The 21,312-nt window shown below is 36.3% G+C and overlaps 1 protein-coding gene across 9 annotated transcripts in view; it reads left to right on the top strand.

The window, feature by feature from the left end:
* The window catches only part of PTPRM (protein tyrosine phosphatase receptor type M), a 490,776-nt gene that overhangs the window by 59,530 nt on the left and 409,934 nt on the right, over positions 1-21,312 (top strand). The window contains exon 1 of one of the 9 annotated variants that reach the window (XM_032987665.2): positions 999-1,030. The exons of the other annotated variants lie outside the window; for them this stretch is intronic. The gene's annotated coding sequence lies outside the window, so the exon portion shown is untranslated. Of the gene's footprint in view, positions 1-998; positions 1,031-21,312 lie in introns of those variants that run through there. 9 annotated transcript variants of the gene reach the window in all.

Below are 21,312 nucleotides of genomic sequence, written 5' to 3' on the forward strand. Positions count from 1 at the left end.
TTTCAAGCAATATTTTAAGATTAACTAATTTATTGAATGGCCACTTACTATGTAAAGATGAAAACCCAATATTTCTATAAGAAATTACACACTGGTGCCATGGTGCCATCTCTGTCTTTTATAAAACAGAAAATATTTGGCATCATATGTTATATTTCCCATTGTAATTGGAAGGTGATATCAGAAGAAGAGTGTGTTGCCTTTTTTTTAATATAATTATATAACATAATTAGCATTCACATAAAGTTAAGCCAAATTCCTCTGATTCATCTTTGCATTTAATGCTGTTTTTAAACTGGTATTTGCTAGGATGTGGCTGAACGTGTGGTATTTTTTGGTCTCGTCATCTCTCCTTTTGACATGCCCTTTCTGCTAGAAGAGTATGAAATCAGCTAAGGTGTACCATCAGGGGAATCATTACATGGTATAGCATCTCTTTCTCTCTCTTTCTCATGCATTAAGAGTGATATGCAGGGATATCTTGCCAATAGAAATTTGTTCTATGTGTATTACTAATTTTGGTGAAGTTTTCTTGTGGTGTGCCATTGGCAACAGATATGAGGGGAGGGTGCGTTGATGTGAAATGTGGATGCTTGCATTGCTCATTTGGAATTAAAGTAGAATGTTTATTTTTGCTGTTTCTCCCCCCAATCAAAATAAACTCCTTTTTCCTCATGTCGCATATAAGGGCTGTGTAGCTGTGTTGTTTCTCCTATTCCCTTCCCCAAATGAGTCTTTAAATTAAGTATCTTAAACATTTGTTTCATTTATAATGAAGAGGATACTAGAGCTTTGATAATGAAACTAGCTAGTGTACTTTAATGCTATAAGCAACTTAAGCATATGCTTGGGTATGATGTAACATGTTTATTGAAGAAGAATTTTATATGAGTGATCATTCTTGTAGCAAAATGGCAAACAGTAAAGTCAAGAAAGGACATCTGGAAGAGTGTTCTCTGGCCAGTGACCTTTACTTTCTCATAAAGGGAGTTGATGTACTTTTCAAATAGATTAACAGCTTCCAAGTAAGGTAGGTATTGCTAACCGCCCTTTCCTGGTAGGGGTAGTGGTTACTAAGTTTTGTCATCAGTCCAATAGCAACTTTGCTTGTAAAAATCAGTATTTTTAGTACATGTGCAGTAATTTAAAGCACTAGTAGGATGAGAGTGGCTCTGGTTTAAGGTAGGCAAGATGCTTAGTGTTACTGAAAGATCTGGAAAGGGAGAAGGTATCAGGGATCCCGTAGTCAAACCTCTAAAGGTCATGCTTTTGTTGGAGAAAAGTAAGAGTATGTGCTAGCAGGAGATGGAGAATGTTAGGACAAGGGAAGTTATTTTAAGGAGAGAACTTAAAGACATTTTATGCTGTTTTGACCATGCATTTTTTTTCTTTTCTTCTTATGTCTTTGACATCAATTTTTTTTTTGTCCAAACCACCCTTTTTCAGCACAGAAGGAATACACATGGTAGTTCTTGGCATACAGCAGCTTCAGTGCAGGTTTGTAGCACGTGCATTCTTTACATACAATTGAGCTGGGTTTTGGTAGTTGTTATAATGTAGCAACTCTCAATTCTCTTCCCTCCCCGGGGTTCCCTTGCTTGCTTATCTTACTCTTTCCCCTGGCATACTGACGGTGTCATCTGCTTCCCTCTCTGTTTTAAGAGAGCTGAACTGTTGAGATACAATTAGCAAAATGTGGTGGGTGGAAGATGGAACTGTGTCAGTGTTTTGGATGGTTTTCAGGAACGTGTTTCTTGCCTTTATTTATTTATTTTTAATTTCTAAGGAACATTATAATATACTGTGAAGATAGTTTCAGATGCATGAATGAAATATGGATGAAAAGACAAACTCCAGTCTGTGAACTAAAGTGCCCAGGAACACAATAGATATGTTTTTGACGTACACAGCTTAAGAAGAAAAGAATTTATTTATAAACTTACCTGCTTTGAAAATACAGTTTCTGTTGATGGTTATTATTTCCATTGCATCTTGAAGAGGAAAGAGCAAAATATACTATAAAGGTAGTAAATGTGTTAAAAACAAATGAAGCTACAAAAAATTTACTTTAAAGCCCCAAATTTATTAAAAGATGCCAGTATTGTGAATGGATAATTTATGCATAAAGACTGAATTGTATTTTGCAGAACAGCTTTTGTTCTAGTTTATCTCTTTATACACTACTCTAGTCATCAAGTATAGTTTACTTATGCTGGAAGACAAAGTACTGCGTGTTTACAAATCTGCACAATGATCTTGAGAGAAAAGAATGTGTAGTCCTATTGTACTCTTGCAAGTGGCTTCTTCATCTTTGGTCAAGACTAAAATTCACTGTAGACCAAAAAAAAAAAAAAGAAAGAGTTTCTGCATATTCTTGGGTTTTTGTTAGTATGTGTACAATAAACTATTTCTTGGCAAACAGGACTTTCAATAGAGAAGTGGTATGCAATTGTTTTAAACGGTCCTCATATATTCCACTCAGTCAGAAAATAGAACATTGGAATTATGAGTCAGGTTTTTGTTTTTGAAACAATGTTGTACTTTTAAAACTAGTGTAGGGTACTCAGAATGGTTTGGGCTACGCGACATAATTTGTATGCTGCTGGGAAAAAGAGGATATTGCCTTTACCAGAATATAGTCTCAAGTGCCTTAAAAATTTAATCACTGTAAAGATCAATATATAAAGTAGTTAGTCAATATTTTGCAAAGCTTCAAGGAATTTTGGAGTTACAAGTTTTTAATGAATTATTGAATGCTACTTGTGGGAGAGGGATTTAAATAAACTAAAAATACTTCTTTTCCATTTTTTTTTTTTTTAGCTGATGGAGTGCCTTGCTCTGTTAACAGAAGCTTAAAGTGTCCTAAGGCTGAAAGGCTGTTTGTGCAGAAGTCACTTACTAGGCATGGTTTGCTCCAGAATTATTTGGAATGATCATATTATAAATGCATAGACTTTAAGGGCTACATGTAAACTGTGTGCCATCTCATAAATTATTCATAATAGCCCGCAGGTATAATTATTCAGAGAAGTGAAAATGAAGAAAATTATTTCCTATTAATGTTTGCTTATTCAGATAATTATTTTACTTATTTTTATTCAGTTTTTAATCCTTAAATATCTGAGTCCAGATCACACAATATATGTATACTTTGCACGCATTTTTTTTGTGACCTGAAAACTGTGAAAGATGCATGAATCATATATGTTAATAGTCCTTCACCAAATTATGTATTTTATTTCACTTTTCTGTGTTGTGTTTTTAAACAACTTCCTCCTTTATCTCAAGTGCAGAATACAGACTTGCCATATTTTGACATGAGTTGTAATGCATCAGAGGATTTCAAAAAGTTGCTGAGGTTGATGAAAGTGGGGCTCTCCAAGCTGCCATGTATAAAATATGAGTGCCATATATGGAAAATAAAAGGCCTCTGCATGAAACAGAATGTCAAGGAGAACAAAATTGCTTTAGGTCTCATTCTGCAAACAGCCTTATATACAAATGTTTTTGCTAATGTGAGTAGTCCCATTGAATAAAATTAATTATGTTTGGTGTTTAAGATAAGGACTCGATCCTCCAACCTCTCCAAAACAAGTGCAAAATTTATGAGAGCTCTTTCTGTGCTTTGCAGTAGCCAGTGTAGGCAATGTCCATGTTGCCTCTCAGCTGTTGTAAAAAGCACTACAGAAGAACAGGAAGATTATATATATGTAAATATATATTTTTTTAAAAAAATTCATTTTGGCCACTCTGTTCTATGAATTTTACAGCATTTTTGGGAATGAAAAAAGCCTTGAGTTGTCATTTTTTTTTTTTTTTTCCAAGTATGACAAAGAGCTAGTACTAATTTTTAATTCAATTTAAATGTCTGGGTTTTTTGTTTCTTTTGAGGCATTGTCTTTTATTTGTAGATAGACCAGAACATGAAAAGTAAGTTTTTCAGTTAACATGAAATCAAGCCCCCCAATTCAGTCTAGCAAACAGGGGACCAGTTTATTTCTTCTGACTTACTGTGTTTGACCTCTTGTGTAACCTAGTTGTTTAGGCTTCTCCAGTTGGTAGTGACAAGAGACCTCTTGCAGGGTCTTCCATCTCACTTTTCTTGGCTACCTTTCGTAGTATGAGAGAATTACCTTATAGACTGTCTGTCTCTTTGTTATAGAGACAATGTAAATGACTAACTTAAAACAAATAATGGCTTTTAGAGAGCTGAAAAGCAGTGAGTGGCTACATTGGTTATTTTTGCAGCTCAAGCCACTGAGAATCCTCTTCAGATACGGTGCTGCAGGTGCCTGGTGTCACCATCAGTGCTGGCATCAGTGTCTTTGTTGGAGTCCAGTAAGGCAGAAATAAATGGGTGCTCTTTGCTTTTTTCTTGATGTGTCCTTGACCCCTCCATAGCTTGGATTAAAATGAGGTTATCATGTAATTCTGTATTAGTAACTTTTGAAGAAAAAAAAAAAAAAAAAAAAATCGTTCTTTACATGTTGATATCTGCGCAGGCTAGTAAATACTTCAGTAATTCCGAAGAGTCTCAGTAACAACAGTACCAAATTAATAAGGATAGATAATGGTCTTGGGAAAATGTGGTTTTGTGCTTAAGTCTTATCATAAGTATGTTTTGTTGATCAGTTTGTAGTTGATACGTTTTGGTCCATAAAAATGCCTCCCTGCGAATTTCAAAATTCTGAAACTACTCACATCAGTAATTTTAAAGTTAATCAAAAGCTTCAGAATGAAAAAAAAAAAAAACCAGATTGATATTTCAAAATGGAACAGGTCACCTTGCTGTAGTCCCTGTTTCTTTGTTGACTGAGACAATCTCGGTTCAGCAGAGGGAGAGTTGTGCACCCTCTTGCTGAGGGAGAGGCTGTGCTTACCTCTCCGTGGCAGTTGCAGCAGGAGGGCTGCCAGAGGTAATGGTGCATTTCTGCCATGGCAGGTAGTAGGTAGGGTAGCACTGCATCACTGAAACCAGCAACTCCTACATCTTTGACAGAGAAGAACATGAATGAGGATCAGAAAAGACGGCACGATAGAAATCCATCTGGGTCTTGCATCTTTACCTCATCAATTATAAACTGCTTGTGTTCAGGGACCTCAGCAGCCCCTTACAATACATCTCCACCCTGTGCCATCTTCTCTCATTCACAGAGACAAGCTGGTGCCAGCTTCCATCATCAGATGAGTAGAACTGTGGATGTCAGTTTGTGTGACAGTTTATCCATCTCTGTTCACTCCATAAACCAAATTGTCAGTAGATGGCTGTTGTCAAACCTGGATATGAAAGTGTGAATGTAAATAAATAGAAGTGTCACAGAACTTCCTGCTGGCAGTGAGATTCAAAGACTTTCTGTAGAAATATCTTCAAAGTCCTGGATCCCTAAATCAGTTGATTCAGATCCACTAAATCGTGCGAACATGGAGTCCTGGGGAGCAGAGAGCCTGGTCCAGTCTGGAACACCCATGAAGATTTTCTACAGCATCTTTAAATTTCACTTGTGTGAAACCAAACCTAAAAGTTACCATTAACTCTAGGAACAGAGTCATGCTTGTGCTGTGTGGTACTACAGAGATATGCACAGAAGAAGCGTGGATCCAGGGCTCGCATCAGAGAATGTCTAATACTCTGCTCAGCTCCACTGTCCATGAACAGTCTTTGTGAAATGGTACAGGATTCAGCTGCCTTGTCTTATTTCATGCCCTTTAGTTGATTTTTTTTTATTTTTTTAATTCCTCTCTTCATTGCTCTACTTCCTGCCCCATCTCCTCCCTCCAATCTCTGCTTGGAGAGATTTGCCATATTTCTGAATTTTGGGGAAGGCTTTATCTTAGAGTTTTTTTTAATGGTGTCTGTGTTTGAACTGTGTTGAGTTACAGCATTTGAGAGCTGTTCAGTTCACGTTTCTCAGGTGGCTGTAGGTGGAATCAGGACACAGAATCAGCCTGGCATATAGACAGGTACTTGATGTATCTGTTTTCGTTGCCAAATGTTGGGGCTTTCGCTGACCTCAGGATTTGCCAAGTTGTCCATTTTGACAAGTACTTTGAAGAATTCCCAATATTAAAGCTTGGTCTGCTGTTGAGGATGGCAGTTCTTGATCAGGGACTCCATGACTGTTCTTATTCTTTTGCTTAATCTGATACTGTGAAGGATATTCGTAAACTGTTTTTTCAAATGATATCATATATTTCTAGGACTGTTTTTTAAAGTCCGTTTTAATCAAATGTCTTACTTTTGTATAAGTTGGTCGGGTTTCCCAGCAGAATTTTACAAACCTCTCTGTTAAACTTCATAAGTTAAAAATGTGCAACTGTGTTAGGAGATCAAGAACAACTTAAATGTGCATCTTTAAAAAAATAATAAATTCATTCAAGACCTTTGATTAAAACAGATTCCTAAGTTTAGGAAAAGAGAGAAAATAGTTTCTCAAATTTTTTCCTTGAATAAAAACCTTTAGGGGGAAAACAAAAGATATTTAAAAAATGCAAGGTACAAGAACAGTTTTTTAGATTTTTCTAAACTTTAACAGAATGTGAAAATTCATCCTTAGGCATTAAAATCTTATTTTTCCTTGGTCTAGTAGCTCTCATTTGTCCACTCTTTTTGCTTTCCTCTTCACTTTAACAAGTGATCACATGTGCACCAGCTAAATGTCTGATAAATCTCGAGGCAAAGCTGGGTTGACTTGTGTGGAACTGACTTTAAAAATATTTGATGGAACATTGCTTCAGTCTCTGAATACTTGTCAGCTTAGATTTATTACAGCTGCTCCCATTACAAAGATGTGCACTTTGGTCCTTAGGGATCTTTCTCTCTCTTTTGCCATATAGTCTCAGCTATTGCGGTGTCACAGTTGATCAATTATTCACTTCGACACTTTAAGTCCAGCAAAACATTGGTAGAGTAACTTACCACCTTAACTTCCTGATTACTTTTCTCTTGTGTATAGGAATATATTATCTTTTTTGAGTGAAAGCACTTTTATTTTTTTTTTTTTAAGTGGATGGGTGCATGTTACATTTTACTCATTTGGGGAAAAAAGCTCCAGTGCCTTCAGAAGGATCACATAGTGTGTATCTGTGAAAAAGATGCATCAAATATCAATAACTCTCCTTAATATGTGTGTTATTTACATCTGATTGTATTTTACATAGTCATAGCCCCAAGTTTCTGTATGCATAGATGGATAACTATATATGGTTGTTGTGGGAATAGAACAATAAGAGATTAGTTTGGAAGATCTTCAATAAACTTATCAATCTTATGAAATCATTTTCTTAGGGATATCTTGTCCTTTATTTTCAAGACTTCCAACAGGAAATTCAGTTTGTATAAAATTATAGCTGGAATGCCATACTGCTATGTAACTCATTTGTAAAGTATTCTTAGAGATATTTTTTAACCTCTGAAAATACATATAGTCTCGGTAGACTAATTTTAATTAGAAGCACATACTTATAAGGGTATAAGCAAAATTAATGACATAGTTACATATCTACTGTTGATGATAATGCTGTGAATAAATGGTTGTTTTAAAAAAAACACAAAAAAAACAAAAAACAAAAAAAAAACCCTTAACTCCCTTCAAAGGCTCCCCAAAGTTCTTTAAAAAAAAAAAAAATAAATCTGTGCTGCAGACTTATAGAGTGGGTTCAGTTGGAACCAACAATAAATTAACAAAATTTTTAATTAAATTGGAAACCTTTGAGCAGTTACATACCAGAAAAAAAAATATAGCCTATATTTTATATTTGTGTCTCAGGTTTCTTGAGAAAAACTTTAGTCAAGGTTGAAAATGCAGTAAGTATATTTATTGCTGTCAGTAACATAAAAAGGTATATTCTCAAATGTTTTAAGTGGAAGTAGCATTTAAAATTGCAATCGGCATCTCTTCCCTGCCCTCAGGATAAAAGCCTTCCTCTTCCCTTTCCCTGCATCTGTAAAGGAAAAGCGTAGGTCAAAACTGCAGAACCTTTTAGTGTTAGTGGTCAGCTGTGCTATTTAAAGTTTTTCTAAGTGGAGCCCTATAGAGCTGGTCATTTATCACTTTAAAGTGGACTGAGTTAGCACTATGAGGTCAGTTAAATGCTCTTTCCAGAATTTTCTTCTGTTTCTCAGCCTTGGGGTAAAAGAATAAAAGTTGACTTATTACCAGCCCTTGTCAGAGAAACTACAGTTGACAAACTTGAAACTGGTTATGATCCTGACACACAGCATTGAGCCATCCTCCGCTTCATGAACAATTGAGATTTAGATTGACCTACTTTATCTAACAAATTCCTGGTTTTCTTCTGTTCAAACAAAACTAACTGAAAATTCAGTTTTCGGGAGAAGCTAGGTGAGTTTGTTCTGAAGCTGCATGATTTTGATTGTGAATACGTTCTTGTATCTTTTTCTCAAGGTATTTACTCAATGCTCTAGATTTTCATCCTTTGAGTAAAAGAATGAACACACAAAAAAATATTGAATAAAGGATTTTTTTCCTTATTTCTACTGAATGAATGTCTTCAGCAAATGTGATAAATTCAAGGATTTCAGCCCACAGAGTAAACCTGAGGTGAAGTGGAGGAGGAGGAATCAGATCTTGCGTACAGTCTGTAAAGCTGCAAGAAGAAAGCTCTAATGAGGAATAGAAATGGAGGAAAAAGTACCAGTATTAACAGCCTTCAGGAAACTTTGCCATATAAATTCTCTCTTCTCTGAGGAGAGGGGAATTCTTACTAGAATTCATCTGTTACCTCAGAGGAACCTGGGATGAGGAGGTGATATATAAGGTAACTGAGCCATTTGAGGGTTTTTATAAAATACTAATAATCTGAATTTCAGCTGAAAATGTAATAACTACCTGTCATTCTGAATTTAATGGTGTGAAGCTCTGCTTGTTAAGGAACTACAGCATCCTATGGAAGCTTCAGTTTTGCTGTTGTCTCAGTACTGAGCACGCTCTGGGCTGGATAAGTCATTTTGGCACAGATGCCCAGCACAAGCCTTGGAACTACTGATGTACCCCCTGGAAGTGTGACAGAGGGCTCTTTAGTGTTAGTATTTTCTCAGTGGCGAGCATTAAGGTAATTGCCACCATGTTTTCACTTCCTTCCTTTAGCCCACAGTTAGTATTTGAGATAGGTATTGAATCAAACCAATTGTATTGAATCTGAGAAAGCATGTGATTTAGTCACTTCCCAGTCCTCATTGCTTCTGTGCTGTGTAAACTTGTCCTTGAGTTTACAGGTTTTCTGTTTTATGAAATGCACTTCTTTTACATATTTCTTACCAGAGTTAAGAACAGACTTAGCTGACCTGCTGTGTCATATTTACATTTTACTGCCATCTCATTTTTCTACTAAGATTTTAATAGAAACGTCTATGCTCACAAGATTATTTTAATCTATTTAATATTTCAGTAGGCTTTTAATTCTCAAAATGTGAAGCTGTGCCTTAAAATTGATTCATCTTACTCTCTCAGCTGAGTTCAGATTGCTGTTTAGGGAAAGGCTTCCAGCTGCTGGGATAGCCTCTGCAGAGAGCAGGATACTTCCTGCGGGGTTCTGTGTTGATACTATTGGGCTGGAAGTTCTGAATTTGATTCAATTCTTTTGTCCATTGTTTAAAAAATCCAACTTGCTACATTATGTTCCTCGATCTTTTTTTGGCTGTTGTTTTTTAGTTCTGTCTAAACATTTGAGAGCTAAATGTCAGGCTTAACTTCAACCACAAATGATTTGTGATCCAGTTGGGGGAGAGAGGGAAGAGAGAATATATTCCTGTCCAAATGGGTGATTCCTAAGGACAAACATTTCTTGTGATTTGAAGACTACAATATGGATTTGATGGTGTCCAAAGACATACTGGGCAAGGTGTTTCTAGTTTAAAGTTTTTTCAGAATTTATTTAGTATCTTTAGGATCTGGGACTACAAAATTATTTTAAAATTACAATTTCAAGCCATTGAGGGGCTTTTACAGGTCTTTCTATTGCTATTGACTATCGTGGCTTATTTCAGTTGTGCAGATGAAGTTAGTAGTCAGCCAAAAGGAATGATGATGGATATTTTTGAAGAGCTGTGCATTTGTCAATTGGTAGTCAGCATTATGAAGACAAAATGTGGTATACAGTCAACTTAAATTTTACTGTTTTTTTCAGCTCTTTGGTGTAAGAAGCAGATACTAGGAGCTTCCTTGAATATGTTTTCAAGGCAAGTTTAATTAGATAATAATTCATCTGCTATTTGTGTAATACCATATAGACTATCCTGTAGACTCCTGTGTTGGTGTCTTCTGTAAGGAGTTTGTTTACTGCACATTTTTATGCCTGTACTGTAAGTTTCAATTGCTTCATGCCTAGTTTAAAATCATAATTAAGTAAATCAGTTTTGGCTTTCACATACAGGCTGAGCCAGTGTTCAGACAGTGTTTTATTCAAAGAGATCAGTGCTGTCTGAATGCTGCTTGATTAATGGAAGTGACCGAGTACATGTTGCTAGACTTCACTTTAAACCTCATGTCTAATTTGCCCTTTTCCTTTCAGTTAACACCTCCCCACCACCCACAATAAATAACAATATAGGTGAGATCTTGACCAAACAATTTCATTTAAAAAGGAAGCACTGTTTTCATTTCCATTGAGTTCCACTAGTTGAAGTCTTCCCCTCAGCTTTCAGCAGCCTGCCTGTTGAGGAGCAGCTGCTGAGGTATTAAAGCCCTCTTTTCTGGATGGTGAGGGGGTTGTCCATGTGTTCAGGGGTCGTGCTAGTTACTGCATTTAGAGGTGGAAGGGAAGGCTTTTCCCCAACGTCCAGTGGCTAAGAATTGGTGAGTAGTGCTGGGATGTGTTACTTTGCAAACCTTCCTAGGTTATGAGGCAGTATGGTGCTTGTTCAGCTCTGTGCTTTGGTCATTAGTGCCAGTCTTCATAAACTTTCCACAGTGGCAGCTAGATTGTATGCTGTCCATCATCTCTTGAATATGTGATACTGTCTAATACATAACCAGTCAGCAGGGAGAAAGGTGCGTTTTATGTAATTTAAATTTTAAAGAAATGTTCAAAATTAAGTGCCTGAAGTATTTGGCGAAAACAAGAAATGTGAAGATGACGGACCATTTACTGTTTTCCCCTCTGGCCTATGCATGTGAAGTAGATGAAAAGTACTATGCCAGATAAAATCTCTTGCAGATGGACATAGCAACAATTTTGTGCTTGCATATTTAGCATATTTAAAAATGGAAGGAGAGCTGAAGAGCCTTTTGGAAAGTTATTGTCATCATCTGTGGACAGTTAGGGGAAGGAGAGAGAGAATTTGTACTTAACAGGAAAGTACTGATACTTCACATGTCTGGCTGTAAGGCCATCTACTATTCATTCTGTCTGATTATCTGGCATCTTTCGTAATCTTCAGAGTATCAGTCCTCTAGAGCTCTTTCAGGAGAAGTACTTGTCTTATGATTTTTAAAAATCGGAAGCCAAGGGCAAAACTCAATGATTTCAAGAGTGACAGTGTTATCTAGAAAACTGCGATACTGGTATTTGCATATTTCAAAGTATGAAAACCTCTGTACCTAATGTAGGCTGCTTATTCTGCAGTGTTTAAGTGCTGACCAGTGTATGTTTAGTTACACTGGAACGAAAATGCTTTTGCTAACAGTTAATTTCCCTTGCTGAATGGGTATATAAATTTGTATTTTTCCTGCAGAGCTACCTTAGCAAAACTTTAATCTCTGATTTTCCTGGAGCCTGTGCAGGAAGCATACTGCAGTGTGTCGTACCGAGCTGCAGGTTCCTGAGTCCCCAGTTGCACCCTTTTGTGTGTGTGTTCCCTGTACTGTTTGGAAAATCAGGAACAAGTGAGAAATTATGTTGATTATGCTGAAATAAAGATGTGCTTTATCCCTGCAAATGAGTTGCAGAAGCTATCTTATATGTTTAGTCAGCTAAGGATTCTTTGTATACTTAAGTTCTTGCACATCTTTAACCTTCCTCTTACACCTAAATCTAAATCCAGGGCTCAGGGTTATCACGTGGATTTGTACACTTGCTGGTGGATTGTGGTTCCATAAAACAATGAAAAGATTATGCTTATCCATGCTTATTCCATCTGTAACAGATGTAATATTAATACTTTTTTTTTTTTTTTACTTAAATCAGCTGTAATCCAGTGCAAATTAACTGACATTAGAAATAGTGTTTATTTTAGCATTCTGGAGCACTTCAGTCAAGAGAACACAGCACAACTTAGTGATTCTTGCTTGTAGAAGTTACTGAGATAGGTACATTCTTTTTTGTATACAATGTGACATTCACTGAAACAAAATTACCTTGCAACACGTTCTTTCCACAGAGACAGGCATGCTGGCACATTGAGTGAAGTGTTCCTTTGGTGGCTTGCTTTATTTCTTGGTGATACAGAATTTGGGGCTTTAAATGCATGGTATTGGGTAGTGGTAGATGTTCTTCAGGCCCTGCCCTAATGATATGGAAAATTCCCTCAACTGTGGAGACTTTTTCAGTAGCTAAATTGTTAACAAAGTTGTCTCTTGAAGCTGCCTACACCATTCTCCACTTTATGGGGTAGAAAACATGTTGGGAAGGGAAATAAGTGATACTGCCATTATTTCCAACTGATGACCTGGTCCAGGTTAAGTCTGACTATAGCATAATCATGTGTAATTTAAATTTTGAAGATTTTCCCAGTTGTTCGTAACTGAAAAGCCATATAGTCTTCTGGTGCTCAGATAGATCAGCAAGGTCACCTGAAGTTGCTCATTTTAAAAATGAAAGTATGTGTGTATTTTTATCATTGAAGAATTATTTGTGAGTTTCTGTTTTGAAGGATGTGTGAAAGCAAATGTGGTCCACAGATGCACAACATTTCTCCTCTGTTACTGCATCCATTGGTTAGACAGATCTTAGACATTAGCACAGACACACTATATTATGGTTAGCATAAAATGTTTAATTACTGTCCTAAATTTTCAAATTGGTCTGTAGATGAATGCCTCACTTCATCATCAGCTAAAGTGAGATAAAATGAAATGCTGGTACAACAGGAACACAGATTTGTAACTCTGCAACGCTAGAATGCTTCTATGGATTTACCATTTTCTTTAGAGACTTTCCTGTAGAAGTAAAAATTTAGGTGGTATTTTGAATATCTGAGAAGAATAATTGTACAATGTATATAAACAATGAGCAGCATTTCCAATGTCTGTGTGCTGTGCCTAGAATGAGTATGTTACTGTCTGCTTCTTGTAATAGGATTGCATATATGTTTAGTGAACGCTTTAAAATAATCCTTTTTAATTATTTTGCAATATCATAATATTTCTTTTTAAATGAACATGTATGTTTAACATGCATTTTTCAAGAGTCAACAACTTACGTGAAAGCTATCATGGTGTAATAGCATTGTATGAAAGTCTCCTTTTCTTCAGAAACCCTTATATTTAATCCCGTAAAGCAGCAAGCAACATGCTGGCCAGAGAATTAACTTCAGATTGAAGATAAAGAAGAGGCCAAAGTTAATGACAGCTACAGAAAGCTGAAAGATATAATTCAAGTAGGAGAGTAACAGCTTGCAAAACAGGTTGCAGTATTTATTTTGATGAATAACTAGTGCAAAAGAAAGTGTATTTTCTGTGTCTATGGAAAAACACATTTTCTGGTAAATAGATTCTTAAGCTAGTATGCCTGTGAACATGCAGGAAATAAGTTAGACGTGCAATGTTTGGGATGATACTGGCTAGCTATTTGACTTTAGAATGCAAGTGGTAATGCAGTGTAATATAAAATTAATTACAATGGTCAGACTTAAAGTTTCTGTTTTGTATTATGAGACATTCAAATAGAAAGGAAGTCGATTTAATGGGAAAATAAATAAATCTTATTTGCCATTGAAACTCAGAATAAGAGCTACCATATTATTAAAAGTAAAAAAAAAAATACTATTTTCATGACACGTATGAACCTCAGTGAGTACTGAAAAATGTGATGTGATGTCTCAAAATATGCCAGAAGTTAAAGATGGTAAGTCACGGGGATTCATATCTGTCTTGATCATAGGAAGAAATTAATCTTTTTGTTTAATTTCATCTGATTGGGGTAATACAAAATACTGTATGAATCTCTTAGTAGTCAAGATGTGAAAGAATTGGTCAGGTCTGTGATGGACACTTGATAGGTATTCTCATTTGGGTGTTACAGGCAAATACTGCATCAGACCCTGTTGTTGACCTATATTCTGCCTCTGTAATTCACGAAATCCCAGAACGGCTCAGATTGGAAGGGATCTCTGGAGTTGATGTAGGCAAACTCCCCTGTTCAAGCAGGGCTGGTTCCCCAGGACTGTGTTTCTGCTGCTTCTAATATCTCCGAGGTTGGAGACTCCACAGGCTCCCTGGACAACTTGTGCCAGTGCTTGGTCACGCTCACAGTGAAGTAGTGTTTCCTGATGTTCAGTGATGTCCTGTGTTTTGGTTTGTGCCTGTTCCCTCTGGTCCTGGCACTGGGCATCACTGGAAAGAGCCTGGCTCTGTCCTCTTTGCACCCTCCCTTTGGGTATTTATAGACATTGATAAGATCGCCCTGAGCCTGCTCTTCTCCTGGCTGAACAGTCCCAGATGTCTCTCAGCCTTTCCTCACAGGTGAGATGCTCCGGTCCCTTCATCATCTTTGTGGTCCTTTCCTTGTCTCTCTCCAGTATGTCCGTCTCCCTTGTACTGGGGAGCCCAGAAGTGTGCACAGTCCTGTGTGAATGGTTGGAGGTAGAGGAGGGGAAATGATTGCATTTTATAATAGAAGTTAGAAATTACCTAAAAATGACATTATTTAATCAGCATCATTGAAACCTCTTGGAGAATGAAGCCAATACAGTCTTGAGAGTTAAGTTGGGCAGTGGTCAATTCCAAGCTTTCCCAGTCTCAGCCACTATATTAGAGCAGGAATAAGAACTGCATGAAAGAACACTTTAATGATGGAATCCTCTTGTCTCAGAAACAAAGTAATAAAAATAGCTATTATTGTCTGGATGCAGCTAGCTTAGCCTTGGCATTAAATACCACAAATAGAAATCTGCCTTTTTAAAGAATGGCCAACTGGTTCATTGCCACATAGGCCAGGAGGGAGAAAGCTGCAGCTTTGTGTTGTGCACACCTTCCTACATGGTTCAAAAGGTAAAAACCAGTAATGATGCTTTTCAAGAATTCAGTAGTATTTCTTTTATAAACTTTTAACAACAGCTTCCTCAAGGCTTGTACTGAAATAGTTACAATGGTAACGGAATATCGATGTGGTCTGTGTTTTAGAAAATTCAGAGTATTTTTATTGAGGAACAGGTGGAAACATAGGTTTATTGAGTATTGTATGAGAACAAGCAAAACTAATTTGTCTCTGAATTCATAATTCCTTGATTCTGTGAAAAATCCTGTTTGGGAAATATTTCCAAGCATGGCTTAAGCTACCTATTTCTGATGGATTTCAGAGTGGTGAGTATTGGCTTCTCTCCGGAGAGTCCTCTTAAGCTGAGATGTTTAAGCTCTGCTGTTAAGCAATTTTGAAAGGAATCACAGACCAGAAGTTTTTTCACAGAAATTGGTGTCTCCATAACACTTGGTCAATTTACCTTCAGAGAATGTGATGGGGTTCATGTTGTTGCTCTAGTTACTTCAACCTTTAGATCTCAATTAAGCAAAGTAGTCTAGCACAAGCATATTGGTATGTAGGCAGTCCTGTCAAAATAACAATGCTCTTTAGATCCTAAGTGCATGTTTATAAACTGTGTTAGTAATGTGAAAGACTTTACTTGAAGAACAGAGAGATCAAGAGGTAGTTCTTCAGCTGGAGGTGGTTCTTCTCTGAGACACACAGAAAATAACACTGTAGAGCTATTTAAAATGGTTTTATCCACTCTGTAATGAAATATTCCTAATACAGTTTATTGCTTTCCAGAAAGAGTAGTTGTTAATGTTTTACCTTCCCCTGGCTCTTCTCTCTGTTCATATAGTCAAAATATAAGCTTTAACATTTTTATTTTATGTGGTGTGAATATTTCAAAATACAGGTTAGTGGCATAGGCTATGGGAAGACAAACCTCTGTGCCTCCGATGTGTCACTTTGCACTGCTGCTTCTGAGAGATTCGATTTATCCCTCTCCATGGTATACCTTGAAGATGGGTCATGAGTATTAGCATGAAAAAAGGAAAAGAGTTTGTCTTTGAATTTAATTTACCAACACATTAGCTTTGACCTAGGTCATGGAATCATTCACCTGAGACTTAGAAAAGTCCTTACCAGTGCTGTGCTGGGTTCTCTGTCCTGTCTGCAAGGAGCTGATTCCCTTGGTAAACTCAGATGTACCCATGCAGACTGTAATCCTCAGTGTCAGATCTTTCTAACTGACTGGTTCTAGGCTTCAGCTAGACTTTTTCTAGAAGAAAACACGGGGAGTTTAATGAATCTGCACAATTAAAATTTTGGCTTAAATGTTTTTTGTTTTATTTTTTTAAATTTATGAGCTTGATGATTCTCTGTTTAGAGTCAGATATAGCAGTGGTGCCTTAAAAAATCTACAGTGTCTGTGACACCTACCTACCAGAAGCATTTGATATGGGATATATTGATATGTTTCTCCTAATGTATCCCCTTCCAAAATACACTTTGTATTTTGCTGAAACCGTTGCAAGTCTCTTGAGCTTTTTGTAGTCGTTTTCTTTTGTACCCTTTCATCCTACCATGAAAAAAAATAACCTGCCAAGTTATTAGCACAATCTAGGTTAAATAAAGTCACCTTCTCATCAGGACATTTCATATTCTTTGTTATGAATGACGGCACTGGCACTAGTTCTTTTCTTCCACTTAAGTGCCGTGGTTCTTGTTAATAGAGTTCATGTCATGAATAAACAGATGTTCAGAATTGCAGATGGTGATCCTCTGACTTCTTTTCACCTTTCTTCTCTTATTTGATGGGGCAAGCCCTAGTGCATCCTTCTGAGATATTAGTTATTTTTGTAATATGTGAATCCCTTTGAAATGTATACTTCCTTATTTCTTGCAAAAACAAAATTATTGCTTCATTAGTAAACTATAGCCATGAGATTTTGTCACAGGTGGCCAGTTAGTACTGGTTTTCTTGTGTGATCATTAACTGAATGTTGTAGTGAGACAAACATTTTGCTGACTTAGATGCCTAAAAATACTTGGAGAAGTTCAAAACCATTAACAGCTTTGGATGACCTAGAGTTTACAAAAGCACATCCAGTGTGCTGCATGTGCTTGTGTAAGAGTCTCTGGGTTTTTTGCCATGGGGATGGGCAGCTGTATGTGTGTCCACATACTTCTGTTCAAAACATTTGCTCATGCTTATATAAACAAAATGTTCACTGATGGGACATCATTATTGCAATTGCATGTATTTATAAATGATTTTCAGTTATGATATTAAGTTGCAGAATAACAATATGAGCAGTCATAATAGTATTTGGGAAACAGCCCATTCCATGGGCTTCATGTAGCCTGTGGGGAGGTTCCTTCATTGCTGCATGTGCTGAAGCTTTTGTTTTCTGTGATGAAAATGGTGACATTGCATATAACAGTAAGTATGAGTAGCTTTCTGGCTTTCAACTAAGAGGCCTTCATATTAGCAGTCACTTTAGTTCCTACTGACCTAAGTGACTTTGGCTTAATTTAATTTCTTTCAAAGTCAGTAGTTAAAGTGAGTTTTACATTATTCTTACTTTTTTTTAAAAAATGGCTTGTGCTGATGGGTAGGTCCTAAAAGTTGCTTCTTAGTGATGGGGTTTAATGTTGCTAGGTAATCATAATAATTAATATGTTTGTGTAATATATCTAATATTTTTGTGTAATATATAGGAAAGCTGTTATCACTAAGAACTTGTCAGCACTATTTGATAATTTATCAGAAGTAAAAGAATGTTGTCAGAAATAATGGCATGACACCTATTACATCTTAAGACCATAAGAAATGTTTATTTTTGATACAAATCATCTCCTGCTTAAATTCCTTTCTGTGTGCCCCATACAACATTGACAGCACTACTACTGTTTGAAATTTCATCCATCAGCAGTAGTTGTGTACTGATTTAATCACTTCATTGTTCGTGTTGACATTTAACGTGATAATTTAAAAAACCCCAAGAGAGTAGTACGAGCCGATGACTTCTTGAGCAGGCTTATTTATCAGTGTAGAAACTGTACGCGTCTTACAATATGCTGTCTATAATCTGTGTTTCCTAAGATCACATCTGCAATATTCAAGCTTTTTGGATGCAAATTATTTAGCCACATGCTCTGCCTAAGCACTTTTAATATTCAGTTTGGCTGATGTGATAATATTGTAGGTAACATAAGTATTGAATGTTGACTTCTTAGATTAGAAATTCTACTGTTCATCTTCTCATACCTTGCTGGCAACAGGCCTATCGTGTAAAGTTCAGTTTTGATTCTCTGAAGCAAGAAAGAGGTTATATCTTATACAGTGTTACATGATATTGATAACACTGGTAATTTTGTCTTTCATGTAGTAATACATATGTATATATAGTATTTGAAAGGGCATCTTTATTAAGCAGAAGAGCGAAATACACTGTATAACTGATAGCTTTCTCATAGAATCCTGTATTTCCATATTTATCCTGTTCATGCTAATCATGCAATTGCTGTATATTCATTTTAGCAGATTTCATTGTGTGCCAGTTGATTTGACTGTTATAACACTCTAGTTCTTGTGCCTGAAGATGATCCATGGAAATACAAACAAGGAATTGTATCAGCAGTATTTCATTACCAAAGCTGAGAGATGTCAGACATAATTACCGAGGCTAACATCTGGAATGGTCTATTGAAGGGAAACCTGCCAGGATTATTAGCACATATAAAGCAGTGTTAGCCATATGTATGAAGCTTTGTAACTGGATCAAGTTGGGCGAATACTGCAAGTGAAAGGTATAAAACACAACAAAGATAATTTATGAATGCATCTACTGCAGTGATGTGTTTGAGTAAACTACTCAAAGAAGCTGCATCTCTGAACTTTCCAATTAAATGAGTATTGCCCATCTATAGGAGGCTTTGGCAGTATCCTTGGGACACAGATTATTTGATCTTGCAGTGAAGAAAAGGGTTACATGAAATGTGGGATTCTTCAGCAGAAAAAAGGTCCAAGGCAGCGTATGGTCACAGAATGAGGGGTTGGATTTTGTGCCCTTTTATCAGGCCAGTGTTAAGCTCTGTTAATGTTTGCTGTAGAAGACATTTTTGGAGTGCTGAGGGTCTTGCTACTGATTCTTCTCCTGCCAGGAGCTTGACAGAATGGTTTGGAAAAAGCAGGACTTGTCTATACACTCCAGCCTGTGTATCTTCATGGTCTCTCTCTACCAGCAGAATGGGGGCCAACAACCTATGAGTATTTAATAATTTTGACGGGCATAAAGCCTATCACTTATTTTGATGAATGCAAGGTACATAGGAAATACTGAGAAATCATGTTCTCAATCACTTGGAAATTTTCTACCATCTTTTTAACATTTTCTACATGAGGGTTCCAGTAGTGGATGGGATTTTGTTCAACGTCTGTGCAACACAAGTCTTGAATAGTGGATTCATGTGTTAAAAATGCAAGCAGAAGTATGTACATATTGCATCTGTGTTGGGAGTTTAGCTACACTAGTAGCACCTAACAACGTGTTATTATTTCCATAAATCCTCTGTACCCATCCATGGTTATTTAGCAATATCTCTTTCTAGCAGGTGTATTAGGATAACAGGTTAAAGTTAAGAGTACTGGAGGGATAAAACTGGTATTTTAGATAACGTTCCCACGTTCTCAGTGTTAATTATAAAGCCTTTATTTTATTTGGCTTTCTTATGCATCTCATTATTGTCATGCATATTAACTCTCTGGCCTTTTTTCCCTTCATTGTCTGTTAGATGACTCTATGATTGGCAAAAAGACTTAAAATGTTGATGTCAAATTCCTCTTAACTAGGACATGAAAAACGTACCTATGTTCTTGATTTCTGGATCTTTTCAGTTATTGCATAGTTTGTGAATATATTTTACATGGATTATTTGAAAAGTTTGCAAAAAAAGTTGGTCACAAAGTGTTCAGCTGGTTCCTATACTAGTTTTGGTAGCCACTACAATACATAATATGAGGCATAGAAGAAATACTTTACTGTGCTATGTTTGCTCATGTGAACTTGCAAAATAATCTGCTTTTGGAAAGTGATAAAATTATCTCATTTTATTTTTCTATGAACTGCATAAAATATTAATAGGCTAATTTGGTATGTGTAAAATGAAATACACATACTGAGTTCAGACCAAATATTTGAACTTAAACCCATGTGTTGCCTTAAAAGTTACTAGTAATTGCTGGTTACAGAATAGACAGACTGTCCTGTTTTCTTAGATAGCTACTTGTTTACAAATCTGCCCTCAGTAAGATTTTCAAATCATGCTTAATTATTAAGAACAAATGAGTCCCCAAGGAGATGTCATGTATTCCATTATGTCTGAAAAGAGCTAGAGTGCTGTTCTAATTACTTTACTCATTTCTTCATATAGTAACTCTACTCAGTACACTGGGAACATCAGTATTTTGTTTAGAATGAAAAAATGGTTTTTATTTTTATTTTTTCCTGTGAAAATAAGAGGCCACAGTGGATTTAATCTTGGTCAGCCGTAAACTTTGTGAAACTCATGCATAATGTCTGTGGATGACATGCGTAAATTAACAGTAGGCACTTATTTATTTTAGAAGTAATGAACAGTGTAATTCATTACACTGATATGTCCATTTTTCATTTAGATCTGTTTTTCCATAGGAAGAAATACTGAAAATGTGGTGCTTGGCAGTCTTGTGGATAAAAATGCAATATATAATGTGCTAGTTCAGAACTGAAACCTCTATTTAATGAAGCTATGCCAAAGCAACAGATTTATGTTGCAAACAAATCTTTCTTGTGCATTTGAAGATCAAGTTAAGCACTTATTTCCTTACGTACTTTATTTTGAGCAAAACCAAACCAGTAATAAGTAGAGCATTCATTACAAAAGCTAAAATGCAACATAAAAACAAACTTACCACATTTCCAAACAGAATGATGATCATTATTTAAAAGAGCGTGCATCTTCCTCCCTCCCTCCCTCCCCACCCCCTTTAATAACCTTCATGTAATCCTTTAATCCTATAAGCTTTTATCTGGGGCTTTGTACATATTACCAGAGCAACTTTCTTTTATTACAGCATCATCAAAGAATGGATTTCTGATGTTCTGTAGTGCACAGGGAGCATTAAGA

This window comes from Tyto alba, unplaced genomic scaffold (genome assembly GCF_018691265.1).
Source record: "Tyto alba isolate M040663 unplaced genomic scaffold, T.alba_DEE_v4.0 Super-Scaffold_27, whole genome shotgun sequence".
In the NCBI taxonomy this organism is placed as follows: domain Eukaryota; kingdom Metazoa; phylum Chordata; class Aves; order Strigiformes; family Tytonidae; genus Tyto; species Tyto alba.